A 17,474-nucleotide genomic window follows, 5' to 3' on the forward strand; every position below is an offset into this window, starting at 1 on the left:
CTTTATGGAAAGAAGTGTAGATCACCCATACATTGGGACGAGGTTGGTGAAAAAGGAGAATTCGGTCCGGACTTGATCAAACAAACAACGGAGCTAGTAGTCAAAATCCGAGATAGGATGAAGACTGCACAAAGACGACAGAAAAACTATGCTGACAAGTGATGAAGGGAGTTAGTGTTTGCATTGGGTGACCACGTATTTGTGAACGTAGCACCTATGAAGGGTGTTATGAGATTTGGCAAGAAAGTCAAACTCAGCCCGAGGTTCATAGGACCATTTGAGATCTTAGAGAAGATTTGGACATTAGCTTATAGAACGACATTGCCACCAATGCTAGCTGGAGTGCATAATGTGTTCTATATATCGATGCTGCGAAAGTAAATATCGAATCCTTCACATGGACTGAATTATGAGCCTCTGCAGTATACTCCAAAAATGTCTTATGAGGAAAGACCTATACAAATTCTGGATAAGCAAGAAAGAAGGCTTTGAACAGAGTTATACAAATGGTCAAAGTCAAGTGGCTCAATCATTTGGAGGAGAAAGAAACTTAGGAAACTGAGAGGGACATGAGGAGTCGCTACCCAGAGTTATTCGGTAAGTTTGAATTTCGATGACGAAGTTTCATTTAAGGGAGGAAGAATTTTAAGGTCCAAAATACGATAACGTAATCCAACTGCATGCATAGGAAAAATAAAAATTTGATAGATTCATAACAGTTTGCATTTTTTGTCGTATCTCCCATTGTTACCACTTCCAACATGCTTAATTGACACAATTTTGTGTGATTTTATTGTAGGAGTAAATTTTCTGCTCTTGTGATAAATCTGGGCTAAAAATGGTATTTTATATCACAATTAAAGTGTCCGATCTGATCTTAGTAGAAGTTTTGAAGTAGAAAAATTCAGAAGTGATCTTTCCACAAGACGTGATCATGCCTTGTGACTATTCTTTAGCTTCCTGCACAACTAAATTTGAAGTCCGAAAATTGCAAAGATAATATCAGATTTTAGACTCATAATTATGGTATTTGAGTTGTGAAAAATAATTGGAGAGATATTTTTATTATTGGGAGAAATAAAGATAATATATAGTTTTATTCCATAAAAACTCTATCATATATTTGATATGATTTTGTGTACATTAGGTTTTACCTAATCTTGGTGAGATTTTCTCCTTGACCCAATAAGCACTACCCATACAAAGAAGAAGGAGGCAAACAATTGAAACAATAATAAGACGCAAGAATTTATCATCTCCTCTCCACGCCTTTAGGCTAAGTTTTATTTCTGTTTCAAGAGAAAAATCCGTTATTTCGATTTTTTTACTATGAGGTTTTTCGTGCTTAATTTAATATTCTTGTTTTTTTTCAATGATTTGTTGATTTAAATTTAATTCCATGAAATTTGTATGTCGACTAATCTAATAATTTAATTTCATGTATGAATTTTTACTGCTATCCATGAATCCAATGATCTGTAATCTATACTATTATATTAAGTATGAGGCCCTAATAATAACCGCTCTATGAGGACACCAACTTTCTTTCCTATTTTACCCTTTTTAATTTTTTATATTTACTATTTACTATTTTATTATAGTTGAGCCCCTAATAATAACCGCTCTATGAGGACACCAACTTTCTTTCCTATTTTACCCTTTCTCATTTTTTATATTATATTTTTTCTTAAAAAATAATATTATATTCACCGTCATAAGGAAGCCGCTCACGTGAAAAATAATATTATTTCTTATCCAAACTAGCCACCGTGAAAAATAAACTCTTTTCTTTATGTTTTGACGTCATTATGTTGTAATATCATGAATATTTAATATATTAGCCACATGTATTCATGTGCGTGTGCCACGGTTACTAGTTGTCATGAATGATTGGTACGTGAGTAGCATAGATTAGATGTGTTGTGCTATCACAATATATTTAATCTAAGTGAATCAAATTAACTAAATTTATCAATTGCACCTATCTCGGTTGTTAGATTTCAGGATTAACTATTTTCACAAATCTAAAAGCTATTGTTAATTGATATGGAACACTATCGTTCTCAGTTAGTTATTAATAAGTTTTGACTGAATGCTGAGTTTAGTAAATTAAATTAGGAAAACACAAGGATTGTAACGGCTATCCCTAGAATCCTAAAGTCAATTGCTTGGAAATGCATGAATAAATCAAATGTTAACCAGTGAACAGTGATACAATCGAATATCGGAATCCCCCTGAATCAGAATCTGCTCATATCGAATTCCTCATTTAATTCTATTTAAATTCATTACTTTTCCTTGCTTGTTAATCTCATTTTTTCTATTTATTTTATTACTATTTATCCAAAAAAATCCCCCTTTTTATTTATTTGTATTATCGAAAGAAATAAATCACACGTTCCCTATAGAGTCGACCGTATTCACTATTGCACTCGCTATATTTAAAAGTAGGAAATTAGTTTGGTGGATCAGTGAGATCACACAAAAAATGCTTAATTAAATTATTTTAATTGCATTTATTGAATGTAGAAGGCATGTTTAAATGTTTAAAATATGATTTTCTACTAGAATGCATAAAACTATGTTTTAAAATTTATTCGAGACGCGATCGAGGAATGGAGACCGGAGACCATAAAGAGAAAATATTTTTATTACATGATTATTTTAAATTATTTAATATATGGTATATTTTAAATAGTATTTTCGAAAATGGCAACTTGAAGTGATCCGGGTGAATCGGGTAAGCGGAGTCGGGGCAATCCACCGGATCTGATTTGTGATTGTTTAAAGAAATGAGCGAGGAGATGAATATGTGAGCTATAGTTTCCACTGTGACCTGCAGACAAGGAGATGAACTCGTGAATGGGCGCCAGAGGGGTGTCCGGCGTGGCAACTCCGATGCTTAAGTCAGCAGGTGAAGATGATAACCAGTGTAGCTTTTAGAGAAATAAAGAATACTAGTGTAAATATGTGTGTTAACAAATGTGTGAGGGTGAATTCTCCAGAAAATCAGAGAGGGATCTAGAATCTCCCCTCTTTAAATGAGAAGTATACCTGTTATTTATAGGAGAAAATGTGGTAGATATCTTGTTTTCAGCGCTTACTTGCCACTTGATCATTCTAGATGTTGACTTCCTGTCACGCCACGCTATTCTTTCATCATGTTACATCAATAGGATTCTGTCAGGTACGCTTCTCGTGACAAAATCTTATCTTCTGAATCACTCGCGTGCGGTACTGTTATTGAGGTAACCTGAGTAGAAATCATCCGGGAATTGTCATGAGAGCCCGGGCTTCTGATTGCCCGGGGAGTAGAGCCCGGGCTCGCACCTGCCTGGCTTCAGAGGAATTCAACCTGCAGATTGACCCTGATTTGGGAATCCTTTTAATATTCCGGGTCATCCATGACCCGGGCTCTTATTGGGGGGGGGGGGGGGGGGTGGATATCACCACCCATTGCTCAAATAGTCGGGATATAGTCATTCTCGCTGTCCCGATCAGTCGTGCTTGGATTCCTAAAGAAAAATAATCGATATTGATTCACAAAAGTATCGGGGGCATCAAATATCCCGTAGATGGGATGAGGTGCTGGGAGTTTCAGTCTTCTGGGCTTAAGATAATATGCTGGGGCCTCATGTCTCCTGGACTTTGAATACTCTTGTCGTTTAGTACTCTCGGGCAGCTGGGGTGATGTCATGACGTGTACCGTAGAATTTGAATGGTCCAGAATGCTTCATATTCCGAGATAATGATGAGTCTGATGCCTTGTTATTTGTGCACGTCTTTTCACATATCTGCACAATTTCCAACATGCATCCTGACCGTCCGATCTGCATCTAGATTAACGATTGAGATCAATTTACTCCACCTACATAGAATAACTTTCCCTCTTCATTTGTCACTTTTTCGAAATTCAAATCCTCTCAAATTTTTTTCCACTTTCAGCACAGTGTCTTCCCAGCTCTGGTGATCTTAAATCACCGTCACCTTTCTCTCCGATTTATTCACGTTAGTCCTTTCTTTATTTTTCTCAAAAATGTCGAACTCCACTTCCTATACTTCCAGAGCAAATGCGCGATGATAATCTGAGTATGAGTCCACCGCGATGCACTCTTATTCCACCCCTTCTCCTCCCCTGCAACATTCTTCCACCCTTTCCTCAAAAAAGCCCAAAACCACACGCTCACAACCCTTTTCCACCGGCCCTTACCAAGCTTTGAAGAAGAGCAAAGGTAAGGGCAAAGCCCGGGCCTCTTCTCCTTCTCAATCTGAGATTCCGGGAGTTCCCTGGTTCGTTTCAATGAGCAACATTCTGCGCTCGGGAGCGGATGAGGAGCTTAGTACTCTTGGCTCCATCCATTCTTCTTTTCAAATTCTGATTCCCGATCCTTCGGACAGGGCAAATTACCTTCCTCTCGTCTTCACCACTTTCTTCTGGACCAAGTTAGAAATGGTCTCCGATTTCCCATCCCCTCTTTCTATAAAGAGGTCGCCCATTTTTTTGGTGTGCCCGTGAACCAATTCCACCCTAACTCCTTCTGGATTATGGCCTCGGTCTATATCCTTTTCAAAATGAACAATCTTCTGATCAGCCCTCTCATTCTCAATTACTTCTTTGTATGCCGGCTCGGAGATAATGCTTTCTCCCTGTCTGCCCGGCTTAACTCCCGGTTCTTTGATGATATCCCTTTTTCCCAGAAGGGATGGAAAGGACGATATTTTTACATTCGCCTCCCGGCCCCTCTCCCGTGCTTAACCGGGTTTCTCTCTTCTCTCCCCACGCAACCTGCTCTCCCCCGGTCTTACAAATTTGAGGATCCCTACCTCCGCAGCCAAGAATTGGTGGAGGGTCAAAAATTTTCCTTCTCCACCCTTATCTCTAAGGAGAACTTGGTAACTTACGGGTTGAGTGCCCGGGCGGAAGACCCTCTAGACCAGGTATTGAAGTAGTTGCTGGCTCGGGTACTCAACCTAGTAACTTCTTGATTTGAACTCTCTCTTATTTCTCTCATTCTTTACTTCGCAATAAAATTGACCTCTTTTTATGTAGATACTACAGAAATTCAAGAGGCCTTTTCCAGGAAGTGGGCGGCTGAGAATGTGGTCCGGGAAAAAAAATTGGGCGCTCGACGAGAAGCTGCTGAGAAGAAAAAACAGGCCGAGGAGGCAGCCCGAGAGGTGGCTGAATCTGTCCGAGCAGAGACCCAACCAAAAAAGGAGGCGAATCGGGATGAATCCCGAAAGTACTCTAATGATCATGTGCCCATCGTTCAGAGGAAGAGAAAAGCTGTGACCAGCCCAAAACTGATTCTGGTCGAGAGAAACCGGTAAGAAGACCAGGGTATCTCCCAGACAACCCGATCAACCCCTCCCCAGCAAAATCAACCACTTTGCGAGCCCCTTCATGCCGAGCAGCCCACCCGGGGCAATCTCTTTCTAGAGGGAGTTACTCCAACCGGGCTTAGGCTACTTAAGGAGATGCTAATCCCTGACGAGGAGGCACATCTGAAGAGCATCCGGCCTACCTCGAAACTTCTCGAATGATCAAACCGGATCCTAATTGTGTGCTCTTCCCACTCTCTCTTCCACACTTTTATCTCATTTATTTTTTACTAACTTCTTTCATACAGGGTGCCCAAATGCTGATATCGGCTTTTGAAGAGGTAGCTGTTGCGGCCACCATAAAGAACAATCAAGCCCGGTCCCTGCAAGAGCTTCACAAGCAGCTTCAAGGAGAGCTGTCTCGGGCTAGATCTGCCCACGAGGAAGAAATGGTTGGCCTCCGTACTTGCTTTGGATAAGGCCAACCAGCAACTGTACATGGCTAATCAGCAATTGGCTCGGGCTAATTAAGACCTGGAAAAGGCCTGAAACAGTAATGATGAGAACCTTGCCCAAGTGGAGACTCTTCAAGGACGCCTCTCTACTTTTGAGTCAAGGAATAATCATTTGTCCGAGGACCTGGAAAGACAAATGTCCCGGGTAGAGACTGCTGAAAATGCCCTGGCCATTGCTGAGTTTAATAAAGACAAATGGCACGCCTCCTTCCCACAAACGGCGCCAATGAAGTGATCGGGGTGAATCGGGTAAGTGGAGTCGAGGCAATCCAACGGATCTGATTTGTGATTTTTTTAAAGAAATGAGAGAGGAGATGAATCTGTGAGCTATAGTTTCCACTGTGACCTACATACAAGGAGATGAACTCGTGAATGAGTGCTGGAGGGGTGTCTGACGTGGCCACTCCGATGCTTAAGTTAGCATGTGAAGATGAGAACCAGTGTAGCTTTTAGAGAAATAAAGACTACTAGCGTAAATATGTGTATTAACATATGTGTGAAGGTGAATTTTCCAGAAAACCAGAGAGGGATCAAGAATCCCCCCCCTCTTTAAATGAGAAGTATACCTACTATTTATTGGAAAAAATGTGGTAGATATCTTGTTTTCAGTGCCTACTTGCCACTTGATCATTCTAGATGTTGACTTCTTGTTACACCACCCTATTCTTCCATCATGTCACATCAATAGGATTCTGTCAGGTACGCTTCTCGAGACAAGATCTTATCTTCTGAATCACTCGAGTGCAGTACTGTTATCGAGGTAACCCGGGTAGAAATCATCCGGGAATTATCATGAGATCCCGGGCTTCTGATTGCCCGGGGAGTAGAGCCCGGGCTCGCACCTGCCAGGCTCCAAAGGAATACAACCTGCAGATTGACCTTGATTTGGGAATCCTTTTAACATTTCGGGTCATCCATGACCTGGGCTCTCATGGGGGTATCAGCAAATTTTGAGGTGTTTTTACGCACCGAGTCGTATTTTAAACTGGTAATTGATTTTTGACAAAAAATAGGGAATTTGCTGGAACTCGGCTAATATTTTCGAAATTTTTTCTAAACAAAATAATTTTCCTACTATCTAATGGGCATAATGAGCCTATTATACCTAGGTTATTGGGCCTAAACTTGTACCCAATTATTTATATCAAATTAGGGAGTTTCCTAAATCATAAACACCTCAAAACACGCACCACCAAGCTTCAAAAGACTCCTAGTTTTCCATTAGCACACACGGCCACACACACACAAATTTAAAAGAGCTATTCACGTGAACTTGAGGGAGAATTCAGCAAGGTCTTCTCTCCGCCAACATCCCTCGCATCGCAAATTATTTTTCATGCGTAAAATATGCAAAGACACGTCTTAATCTTCCTTCACTCATCGTTCATATCATATTATATGTATTTATACATGTTTGCATGAAAAATATGATATATTATCTTGTATTTTTTTTTATGTCAAAACATGAACAAAACTAGAGTTTTCATCTTTTAAAAGTCATGTTTATGATGCACAAGGGGGCTACCATGGTAGGGCTATGGGAAGGACATTTTTCATCATGTTTAAGGGTCCATAGATGCATATGTAAAGGCTGGACAAGAAGGTAACAAATTTGAACGAAAATTGGGTCTTTAGAAAACTAGGGCTTGCGTTTGTTGGTCCTAAGAGGAGCGGCTGCTAGCTGCCATTTGGGTTGTGTTCAAGGGTCCTAAGGGGGTCTATTCATGGTCCTAGATAGGCTTTTCAAGGGCTGGAAGGGAAGGTTGAAGGCTGCACGTCGATTGGGTCGCGTAGGCTTGAAGGGGCACAGCTTGGTGGTTGCAAGTGCTAGCTGTTGTAGGGCTGTCCCAGTAGCTTGGTATGGGTTTGATTATGGTTCTAGGAAAGGTTCATAGGGAATGGTATTGCTGGATGAGGGCTAGGGCCGAAGGGTGCAAGTTTTTGCAAGCTAGGCTTTTCGAAAATGAGCAGAATTTTCCAGCAGCTTCCTAGGCTTGTTCAAGGGTTTTAATTGGCTTGTTTTGGGTTTTATAGGGTATGGTTATGGATCCATGGTACCATGGTTATACGTAGATGGATCCATCGAACTACAGCTTGTACGAAAGTCACAGTTAACGATCTGAATTCAAGAAAAAGGAAAACTTATACGTGTGTGATGAAATGAAATGTTTATGATGAAAGAAAAAATGATTTAAACTTATGCATGTTTGTGAAAAGCTATTTTATTAAAACTATCTTTCACTGTTGCTTGTGAACTGTTTATGTATTATTTGTTATCATTGTTAAGGTTTGCTGAGTCAATAGACTCACTAGGTGTGATCGATGTATGTGAGCATGATGTTGTTGTTGATGGAGGACTTGATGGTTGAACTAGCTGGACTGATGGTGCACATAACCCGATGAAATTTACTAGTTTTCCGCATTAAGATTACTTAAGATTTTATGGCGTTATGCTTTTGAGTGTTTTGAGATATATAAGAGTTTATGTTTTATTTTGAAAAATGCTAATTTTAGGTTTGGCTTGATGATTTACAATTTTATGTTTTGAATTGAGTTTTGGTTTTTGAATAAAATAGTTGGTTGAGTTATTTTAAATGGTGCAAGGAATATTCATATTTATATATATATAGCCGAAAGTTTTTAAGGAAAAAATTCTAGTACGTCTTTTAAAAAAACGAGTATTAAATGTTTCAATAAGATTGGAGATTCAGCGGCTTGAATCCATAATATCTTAATTGTTACTGGATCTAGAGTAATTGTGAACAACAACTCTCAACTGCTAGGTATTCTGCTTGATTCATTGATGTTGACATAGATGTTTGTTTTTTGTTGAATCAAAAGATTGGTTTGTCTTCAAGAAACTGACATGATCCATTGATGCTTTTTCGGTCAATTTTCATCCTGCATAAACTACATCTGAATATCCAATAAGGTTAAAACTTGAGTCTTTGGGATACAAAAGATTCACACCTTGAGTTCCTTTAAATTTTTAAGCATGAGTTTAGTAACAATAAAATGAGATTACATAGGATTAGCTTGAAAACGAGCAAGCTGATAAATCAAAAACATAATATCTGGCATGTTGGATGTTAGATACAAAAGTTATAAAATCAAACGTTTATACATTGTGATGTCTGTGGAGATTATCTCTTCATATTTGTCTAACTTGATTGATGAGCTCATTGGAGTGGCAGTCACATCTTAATTTTCCATGTCAAATTTTTTAGTAAGTCCTTCGTATACTCGGTCTAATTGATGAAAATGTCTGTTTGTAGCTGCTTTACTTTCAATATAATGAAGAAAGTTAATTTTCCCAACATGCTCATCACAAACTATTTCTGCGTAATTTTAGAGAATCTTTCACACAGTTTGGGTTACTGGAACCAAATATAATGTCATCAACAAATATTCGCACAATAAAAGAATGATCACCTTTAGTGAATCTAAACAATTTTATATATACGGTTCCAATCATAAAATCATGCTCAAGCAATAATTTGGTTAATGTATCATACCATGCACAAGGTCCTTGCTTAAGGCCATTCAAAGCTTTGTCAAGTTTAAATACATAACTAGGGTGAGTATGACTAACAAAGCCTAGAGTATGTTCAACATATACTTCTTCATTAAGAAGACCAATAAGAAATGCTGACTTGACATCCATTTGATAGACTTTAAAGAGTATATATCCAACAAATACAAGGAATATTCTAATGGTCTCAATTCTAGCTACAAGAACAAATGATTTATCAAATTATATTTCTTCTTCCTGTCTATATCCCCGAGCTACAAGTCTGGATTTATTTTTTTTACAACCGATACAATTCGTCCATTTTATTTCTAAATACTCATCTAGTTTCAATAACATGTATATTGGTAGGTGGAACTAGATGTCAAACTTTACTTCTCTCAAACTAATTAAGTTCTTCAGGCATAACATCCATCCAATTTGAATCACCTAAGACTTTATCATTCTTCTTAGGAAATAAATGAGCATGCAAAAATTTATCTAACAATTGTTTCTAGTTCTAAGAGGAACGATTGGGTTACCGATGACCAGCTCGATTGGATGATTTTTATTCCACCGGAGACTTCATCCAAATAGATTTGGATATGGATGATGAATGGTTGGATATTCATTTGTTTCATTATGATTATCCGTTTGATGAAGTTCTGGCTGTTGATTGTTCAACGGTTCAAATTTTTCACTGTCTTGATTTTGATATGCTTCTGCGTTGTCGGCTGAACTTTCTTCAGGAGTGATTTCAACCGTTATTCTCAAATCTATCTCATGGTCACTGCTAGAATTAAGATTAATAGTACCCAATCTATTGCTTAAATTTTGTATATTGGTAGTAGTATTAACATGACAGCTAGATGAAATATCAAATACTAAATGACTAGATTCTTCAACAGTCAAAGTTCTATAATTGTAAACTCTATAAGCTTCGATAACTTAAATATCCTAAAAACAACCAGCATCAGATATAACATCAAAAGTGGTTAGATAAGTTGTACCATTATTATGAATGAAGCACTTACAACTGACTATGCAAAAATATGATATTTCTGGTTGTTTTCCTTTCTAAATCTCATAGAGTGTCTTTCCATGATTCTTGTTGATATTTTATTGGTTCTGTGTATAACATGCATTTTTTTACATATTTTACCCAAGATCTTTGAGAGATACCAGATTCTGCTAGCAGGGTTCAAGCCTTAATGTTATATTTCTTCTCTTAATTATACCATTTTATTGAGGTGATCTTGTGGGTGAATGCTCAACCTTGATGTAATTATCTTCTAAATAGGTTGAGAGGAGTCTGTTAGTAAACTTAGTGCTTATGTCACTCCTCATCTTAATCACCACGATAGTCCTCTCAGTTTTTAATCTCTCGGGAGCTTGATTAGCTGGGAAGCGGTCTGATATTTGGAACTCGAGAAGATCACCCATGTACATCTTGAAAAATCACCAAAAATCACCATGATGTACTACTTTACCCCTAGGCTCATTACCGATATTGGACCAAATAGATCCATTTGTAAAAGATCAAGAAACCGAGCCATTTAGGTGTTTTGTTCTCTTAGTCCAGTTAACGTAACATCTCCATTTGCGGATTTAACTGTGCAAGAGTTTTTGTGAAACTCAATAGTATAACCATTTTCACGTAGTTGACTTATACTAATCAAGTTGTAACACTAATTTTCAACAAATAAAACATCTCTAATAATTACATTGTCATGGATAATATTACTTTTACCTACAAACTTACCTTTAGAGTTATTACCGAATCTAATTCTTGGCCTTTTGTGGTCAATGACTTCGGATAATAACTTGATATTGTCTATCATATGTCTGGAACATCAATTATACAGAAACCAGGTAGATTATTTGAGAATCTTTTTCTTCAGTTTAAAACAAGCTTTTGGAACCCAAATCTAGTTGGGTCTTGAAAGGATTAACCGTTTCGAGAATCACACTTGAATTAGCCTTACCGTCTTGCTCGTGTGTATCCAAAAGAGTAAAACTTGTACATAAACCTATGAGTTTGTGTGCGCGTTCTCTATCTCACCAAATGTTGTTTGAGCCGTTCATTTTTCCCGTTAAATTTGTATCTTTTTTGAAAAGGTCTACAATTATGGTAACGACTTGATTTCTCCTTCACCAAATAATGTCCGGTTGGACTTGGTTTTCTACTAGACCAGCTCGAGTCGTTCTGAACTTTAAGCCATGTCTGGTTGATTTAGAACTCTTCGATTCAGTATAACCTAAACCATGATGCTAGCCCATTTTATCAAAATTTACATTCTAGCTGGGTTGAACTTCAATCTGATCATATTCATATATCGTGCTAGACCTGACAAAATTTATTATTATAGATTTTCCATTTTCTAGACACGATTGAGTTTTTGCATCAGAAGTACTACACTCATTGTTACCAAACCCAATCCCATCTCTATTACTTGCTTGTTTTTGCAATTCATGCATCTTCTCGATGTAGGTAGAAGATTTATTCCAAGATTTGACTAAAAGTGTGAACCATTTATTTTCATTTAAATTTCTTCTTTGGCTTTATCTAATGATTGCGAGAGTCTTTTAAAGTAATCAACCATGTCATGTTGTGGTGTGATAAGATTCTTACATGTAAATTCATCTGAATCAAAATTAAATACCATATCATCGGTATTTTTCAGCTCAATTTCTGAAGTCTTCGGCTCGACATTTGCCATGAGACAATGAATCTTCTCATCGTCACTTTCACTTGAGGAGGACTCTGAACAGGATTGGTCTAAATCAGAGTCGGACCACTCGTTTTTTTAATCCTCAACAACCAGTACTCTTTGATCTCTATTCTTATTGAAAGATCTTTTGTCATCTTTCTTTGGCCTTTGTAGTCTGCAACAAAATGACCTTACTTTTCACAGTTAAAACAACCTACATTGTCATAAGTTTTGTCCTTTTCATGAATGATTTAAATTTAGATATACTTTTTTTTTATGAATTTTCTGAATTTTTTAACAATTAAAGAAATAGCCTCATTGCTTATCTGGTCAACAGATTTTCTGATAGAGGCTTTTTCATTAGCAGTTGAAGTTGTGGCGACTAGAGTTTTGGTTGATTGTGAAGTGGATGGTTTCTCTTCTGTCTGGATCCTAGCTCAAATTCATAAGCTTTGAGGTCAGGAAAAAGATCATGCAACTATCGTTTGTTGATATCTTTAGAATATCTCATAGCCACCATCTTCATGTTCCATTACCTGGGTAGTGCTCTCATGACCTTCAATGCAAATCAAGATTAGAGTATTTTTTACCGAGAGAAGTAAGTTCGATAATGATACTACTAAACTGTTCATCGAACTCATTAAGAGTCTCTTCGGGCTACATATTTGCATTATCAAACTTCTGGATTGTAAAGGTTAGTTTGTTCTCTTTTGTTTGGTCATTGCCCTCGTAGAGTTGAGTCAGCTTGTCGCATATCTCCTTAGTTGTACAGGTCTTGATCTTGATGAACATGTTTTTGTCTAGAGTCTTGTACAAGATGCCTTTAGCCATGTTGTCAAGGTTTGGTTTCTTCTTGTCATCAGCCTTCCACCCCGACCAGTGGTTCTCAACCATCTAGGGAACACCATAAAATACTGCAATAGATGCATTTGCTTTGAGTAACTTCAATGGGCCGTCAGTGATGACATACTACATGTCATCATCCTGAATATGTGCCTACATATGTATTTTTCAATCATCATAATCTTCTTTGGAAAACACATAATTTGTTTTAAAACAATTCCATTTGAAAGTATAGTTATTAGAGTTCAAGAAAAGCCCTATATTATATCACTTGTTGGGATCGGGCTAGAGTTTAGAGGGGGTTAATAAAATCTTTTAAAATTTTCTTGATTTTGAACTTTTCTTAATTTTTTTTTCAGGATGTTAAGAAGTATTCTTGAATGATTAGACTTACTGTACCATTAAAATTGTAAGTCCAGAAACGATCTGACTTGATTAATTATAGATTATACTTGGCAGTTTAATAATAAACGACTCGAAATTTGCAAGAATTTAAATGTGTAATGTATTGACACAAATATTTTTTGGATGTTTGGAGATAAAACTCTTATGTCACCCATTCTTTCACTTAGGAATATTTTCATTAAAAACTTTGGTTTTACAACATATTGTAGCAACTCATTTCAGTACATCTATTCAATGATAAGAAAAATAAAAAACATGAACGGGGATTGGATTGTTGATTAATCGGTTCGAGCTGAAGAAGCAATGTAACTCGATCATTATCAAACGAACTGCAATCTTTTTCTATCCTTGAGGACTTAATAGTGCCTAACTGAAAATCATAGTGATCAGTTTACAATTCTGAATATTTAAGAACCCTTAATTCACTAGAGAATAAACAAAAAACCCAACTTTCAGACTTGACGGCTTGAGTTGTTGGTGTAGCACATATTGTTCCTTGATAATCTTATATAATTCTGATAAGCATGTACTTAAATGAGTAGCTAAAATCGAAAGATTAAGCGTTCTCGAGAATTTTGAAATATGCTGGCTTAAGAATAGTGTGGTTAGTCGAGCGAGTTATTCATGTTTGAAATATGCATATTTATAGTTAAAAAGATCTAACGATTGGATTTTCTTTTCAACGATACGTGTAACTTTCATTTAATTAAATGATCAATAATGCTCGTGATTTTGCGACTTCAAGTCATTTTCTTTCCATAAAACTGACACACCATGTCTGAATTAGGTAGCTTTCTGTCATTCGAGAGTTGGTAGGATACCGTGTAATCTTTCAAAATGATGCAACTGATTGAAAAACTTGACTTTAGTATTCTTTTAGATTAACAATTTTATAGACGGTGGTAATGACACTTTATTTTCAATGGTTTGTACAATTTGGACTTCCAATCAGTTTTGAAAGATGATGATATGAATCTGGCCGGGCATGACGTGCTAAATATTGGGAGGAGATCCAGAGAACTATGTTGTCAAGATCGTACAAGCAATATTCGAAGCTTCAAAGAATTCGGCATGTATAGCTATGAAGTTGGAAGATATTTCAATGTTATTCAAATGCTAAATTATGAAGAGGATGCCAAATAGAGAACCCAGACCCGAGAGCCCCGCATTAGGGCGGCCAAATATTACCTCCCAGTGCCAAAAAGTACCCCGGACTCGAGAGCCCCGCACTAGGGTGGCCAAATATTACCGCCCCAGCGCCAAAGACACTGTCCATGTGCCAAGTCTAGAAAACTCGGAGCTAGGGCGGTCAAGTTCTACCGCCCCGCGCCCCGTCTGCGAGAATATTTTCTTGTTACCTAGTTTTAGAGTCCAAATTATTTAGGTAACTAGATTTTTGATGTCTTCTAATTTTTTAAAATATTTATACACGAAAATTGATCATTGTAATGAGGTAATCAACTTTTGAATTAACTTTTGAACGAAATAAACTTCTGAGTTTTCTCTCAAATTTCAAAGCTTGGCTTTGTATACACTTTTGTGCATTTCTCAAATCAAATTTATCAAATTTTAACACTTTGTGGCGTTTTTCGATTGTTCTTCATTCGGATTGTCAAAGACGAGTTCTTTGAATGTTCATTTGAGATCGATTTTTATCCTCGTGAATATTTGTTGCTGGGCTTTTCGTAGCTTAGAGGTAAATATCACAACAATTACTTGTTTCAAAAAGATCGGGATAGCTTAACCTTTTTTTTCATATAATCGAGGGCGTGACTCCGTTTTTGAGCGCGTTTGCTTTTCGTGGTTGAAGAATCGCATCGTTTGGTATCAGAGATTTTGGTTCCCTTTGATTCATGTAAGTTTTTCATTTTTATTATCAGATTTGTGTTTATCCTTCGTTAGTTATCAGATCTGTTTTATCCAAACGTTTTTCTTCTTTCGTGAATCTTGCAATTCTCGAAATTTTTAAGTTAAGATTTGTTTTCTTTTTGTCGAGTTCAGAAAGAATCTTTGTGCAAAGAAAAGTACAAAAATTTGACAATTGGTTTTGTTATTTTGTTCTATTTTCTTGTAAGAGCCATATTCAAGTCTCTCACAATCAAAAAAATTGTGCTATTATTTAGCATTGAATAATGTTCATATCGCTTTTGTGAGTCATATTCAAGTGACTCTTACAATAAAAAAAATCAAATTTATTGTTTTACGCAGTCTGTGTATGTCAATTTGCAAGTGTTGTGAAGTTTGAACTTGTGAGTTTGATGCACACAAGCTACAAAGCCTGAAAGTGTACCCTACTAGAGAACTCTCAAAAATCGAGTGAAATACATGAGGGTTAGCGTTTATTTCTTCGAGTGACATGCAGGGTATTTGTAGTGAGGACAAAAAAAACAGAGAGTCGAGTGAATTTTCATTAGTGAGAATTTGTGTTGAGGATACTTTATTCTTTTATTTTTTTATACTAACCTTTTCTTGCAGGTATAATGTTTGACGATCGTCAATTTCAAACAATTTTACGAGGGTTGGATAGAATGTGGGAGAAGGAGTTTAAGCCTCTACATGAAAAATATAGGAGGTGCGAAGAAGAGGAGACGATGATAGCCAAGATGACATGAATATGAGAGGTAGTAGATTTGGAGGAAATAGAGCGTTGCACGTGGATCGTTATGATGATATGCGATGTGATGAGTATAATTGGTATAGAAGCTGGGAAGGGTATAGACTGAGTGGCATAAACATGACAGTTCTATCTTTCAATGGGGAAGTTGATCCAAAGGCGTACCTTGAGCGGGAGGAAAGGATGAAGTGTTTATTTGAGAGCCGGGAGGATTATACAGATGCAATGAAGGTAAGACGAGCATGTAGTGAGTTTACATACTATGCTACTACTTGGTGGGATGAGTTAGTACTGGGTAGGAGAGGATGTGGACATGACCCTATAGTTACGTGGGATGAGATGAAAAGGGTGATGAGGAAGCAATTTGTTCCAAATCACGATAATAGGAGAGGTGGTAGGGGAGATGAGCATGGCTTGTATGAGGCTCCTTTGACATCCACTTGGTGGACGAACTTGGAAGAGAAAATCATTGCTAGGCCAATAGAGGAGTCGAGACATGAAACTACCAAATATGAATATCAAGGTAAATTTAAAAATTCAATTCCTCGTACTTGTTATATTATATGTTGTTGGTGTTTCGAAGTTGGCATGATACTAGCCAATGTCCACGTAAGGAGGTGACGGTAGTAGATTTTTCAGTTGAGCTTGAATCTCAAATTGAGGTTGATGTTGTAGTTGATCCTGAATCTAAAATTGAGGTTTAGGTTGTAGTTGAGCATGAATCTGAAGTTGAGGATGAGGAAATTGAAGATGATAATAACCCACTGGTTTTTGACGCGGGTGTTAAAAAGTATGTGGTGGAAGGTGATTTGATTGATTATGGTACTTCACTGGTTGATGATTCGAGTACTGCTGAACGAAACACTATGAGGAGTGAATCATTAGATGGGAAAGAATTTCCTAATTTGTCTATTATGGAGGAGGAGAGTAGGCAAGATGAAACTTTGTTGCTCACATCATTTGAGGAAAAACATATTTCTTTTGATCAATTGGAATTTATTGAAATGAGTGTAAAAAAATTTGATATGGTCAAAAGAAAGAGCGAACAAAAGAATGAGGTGACATAGAAAAAAAAAGAATGATGAGATGAGAGGGGAAAAAAAAGAGGCCAAAAAAAGAAAAAGAAAAATAATTTGATGGTCCAAAATAGTGAGGTTGAGAGTTACTTGTGTTTGCATACTCCTCCTCATGTACCTTTGTACAAGGTGATTTATTCTCATTGTGATGAAATAGCCGGTTCAATCCCGAGCATTGTTATTTCTCCTTTGCAGGATTCTGATTAAGTCATGATAAGAAGATGATCAGATGTTGATGGAGCAAAAATGCAATGGGATGATCCATATGTCGTTGAGAGCAAGAATCGTGAGGTAAGAGTAGTTGTCACCGCAACGACTATGAGGTATGACTTTCTTCATTACCTTAATTCCTTGGGTTGTTGTTTACGAGGGTTAGGAGAACAGGTTGAACATGTGATATTTAGGAGGTATGATTGTGATTTAACCTCTTCGCCTAAGTGTCATAGAATTGAGAATGATGATATATTGCATTAATTAAAT

Source organism: Primulina tabacum, chromosome 3, assembly GCF_025594145.1.
Source record: "Primulina tabacum isolate GXHZ01 chromosome 3, ASM2559414v2, whole genome shotgun sequence".
In the NCBI taxonomy this organism is placed as follows: Eukaryota; Viridiplantae; Streptophyta; class Magnoliopsida; order Lamiales; family Gesneriaceae; genus Primulina; species Primulina tabacum.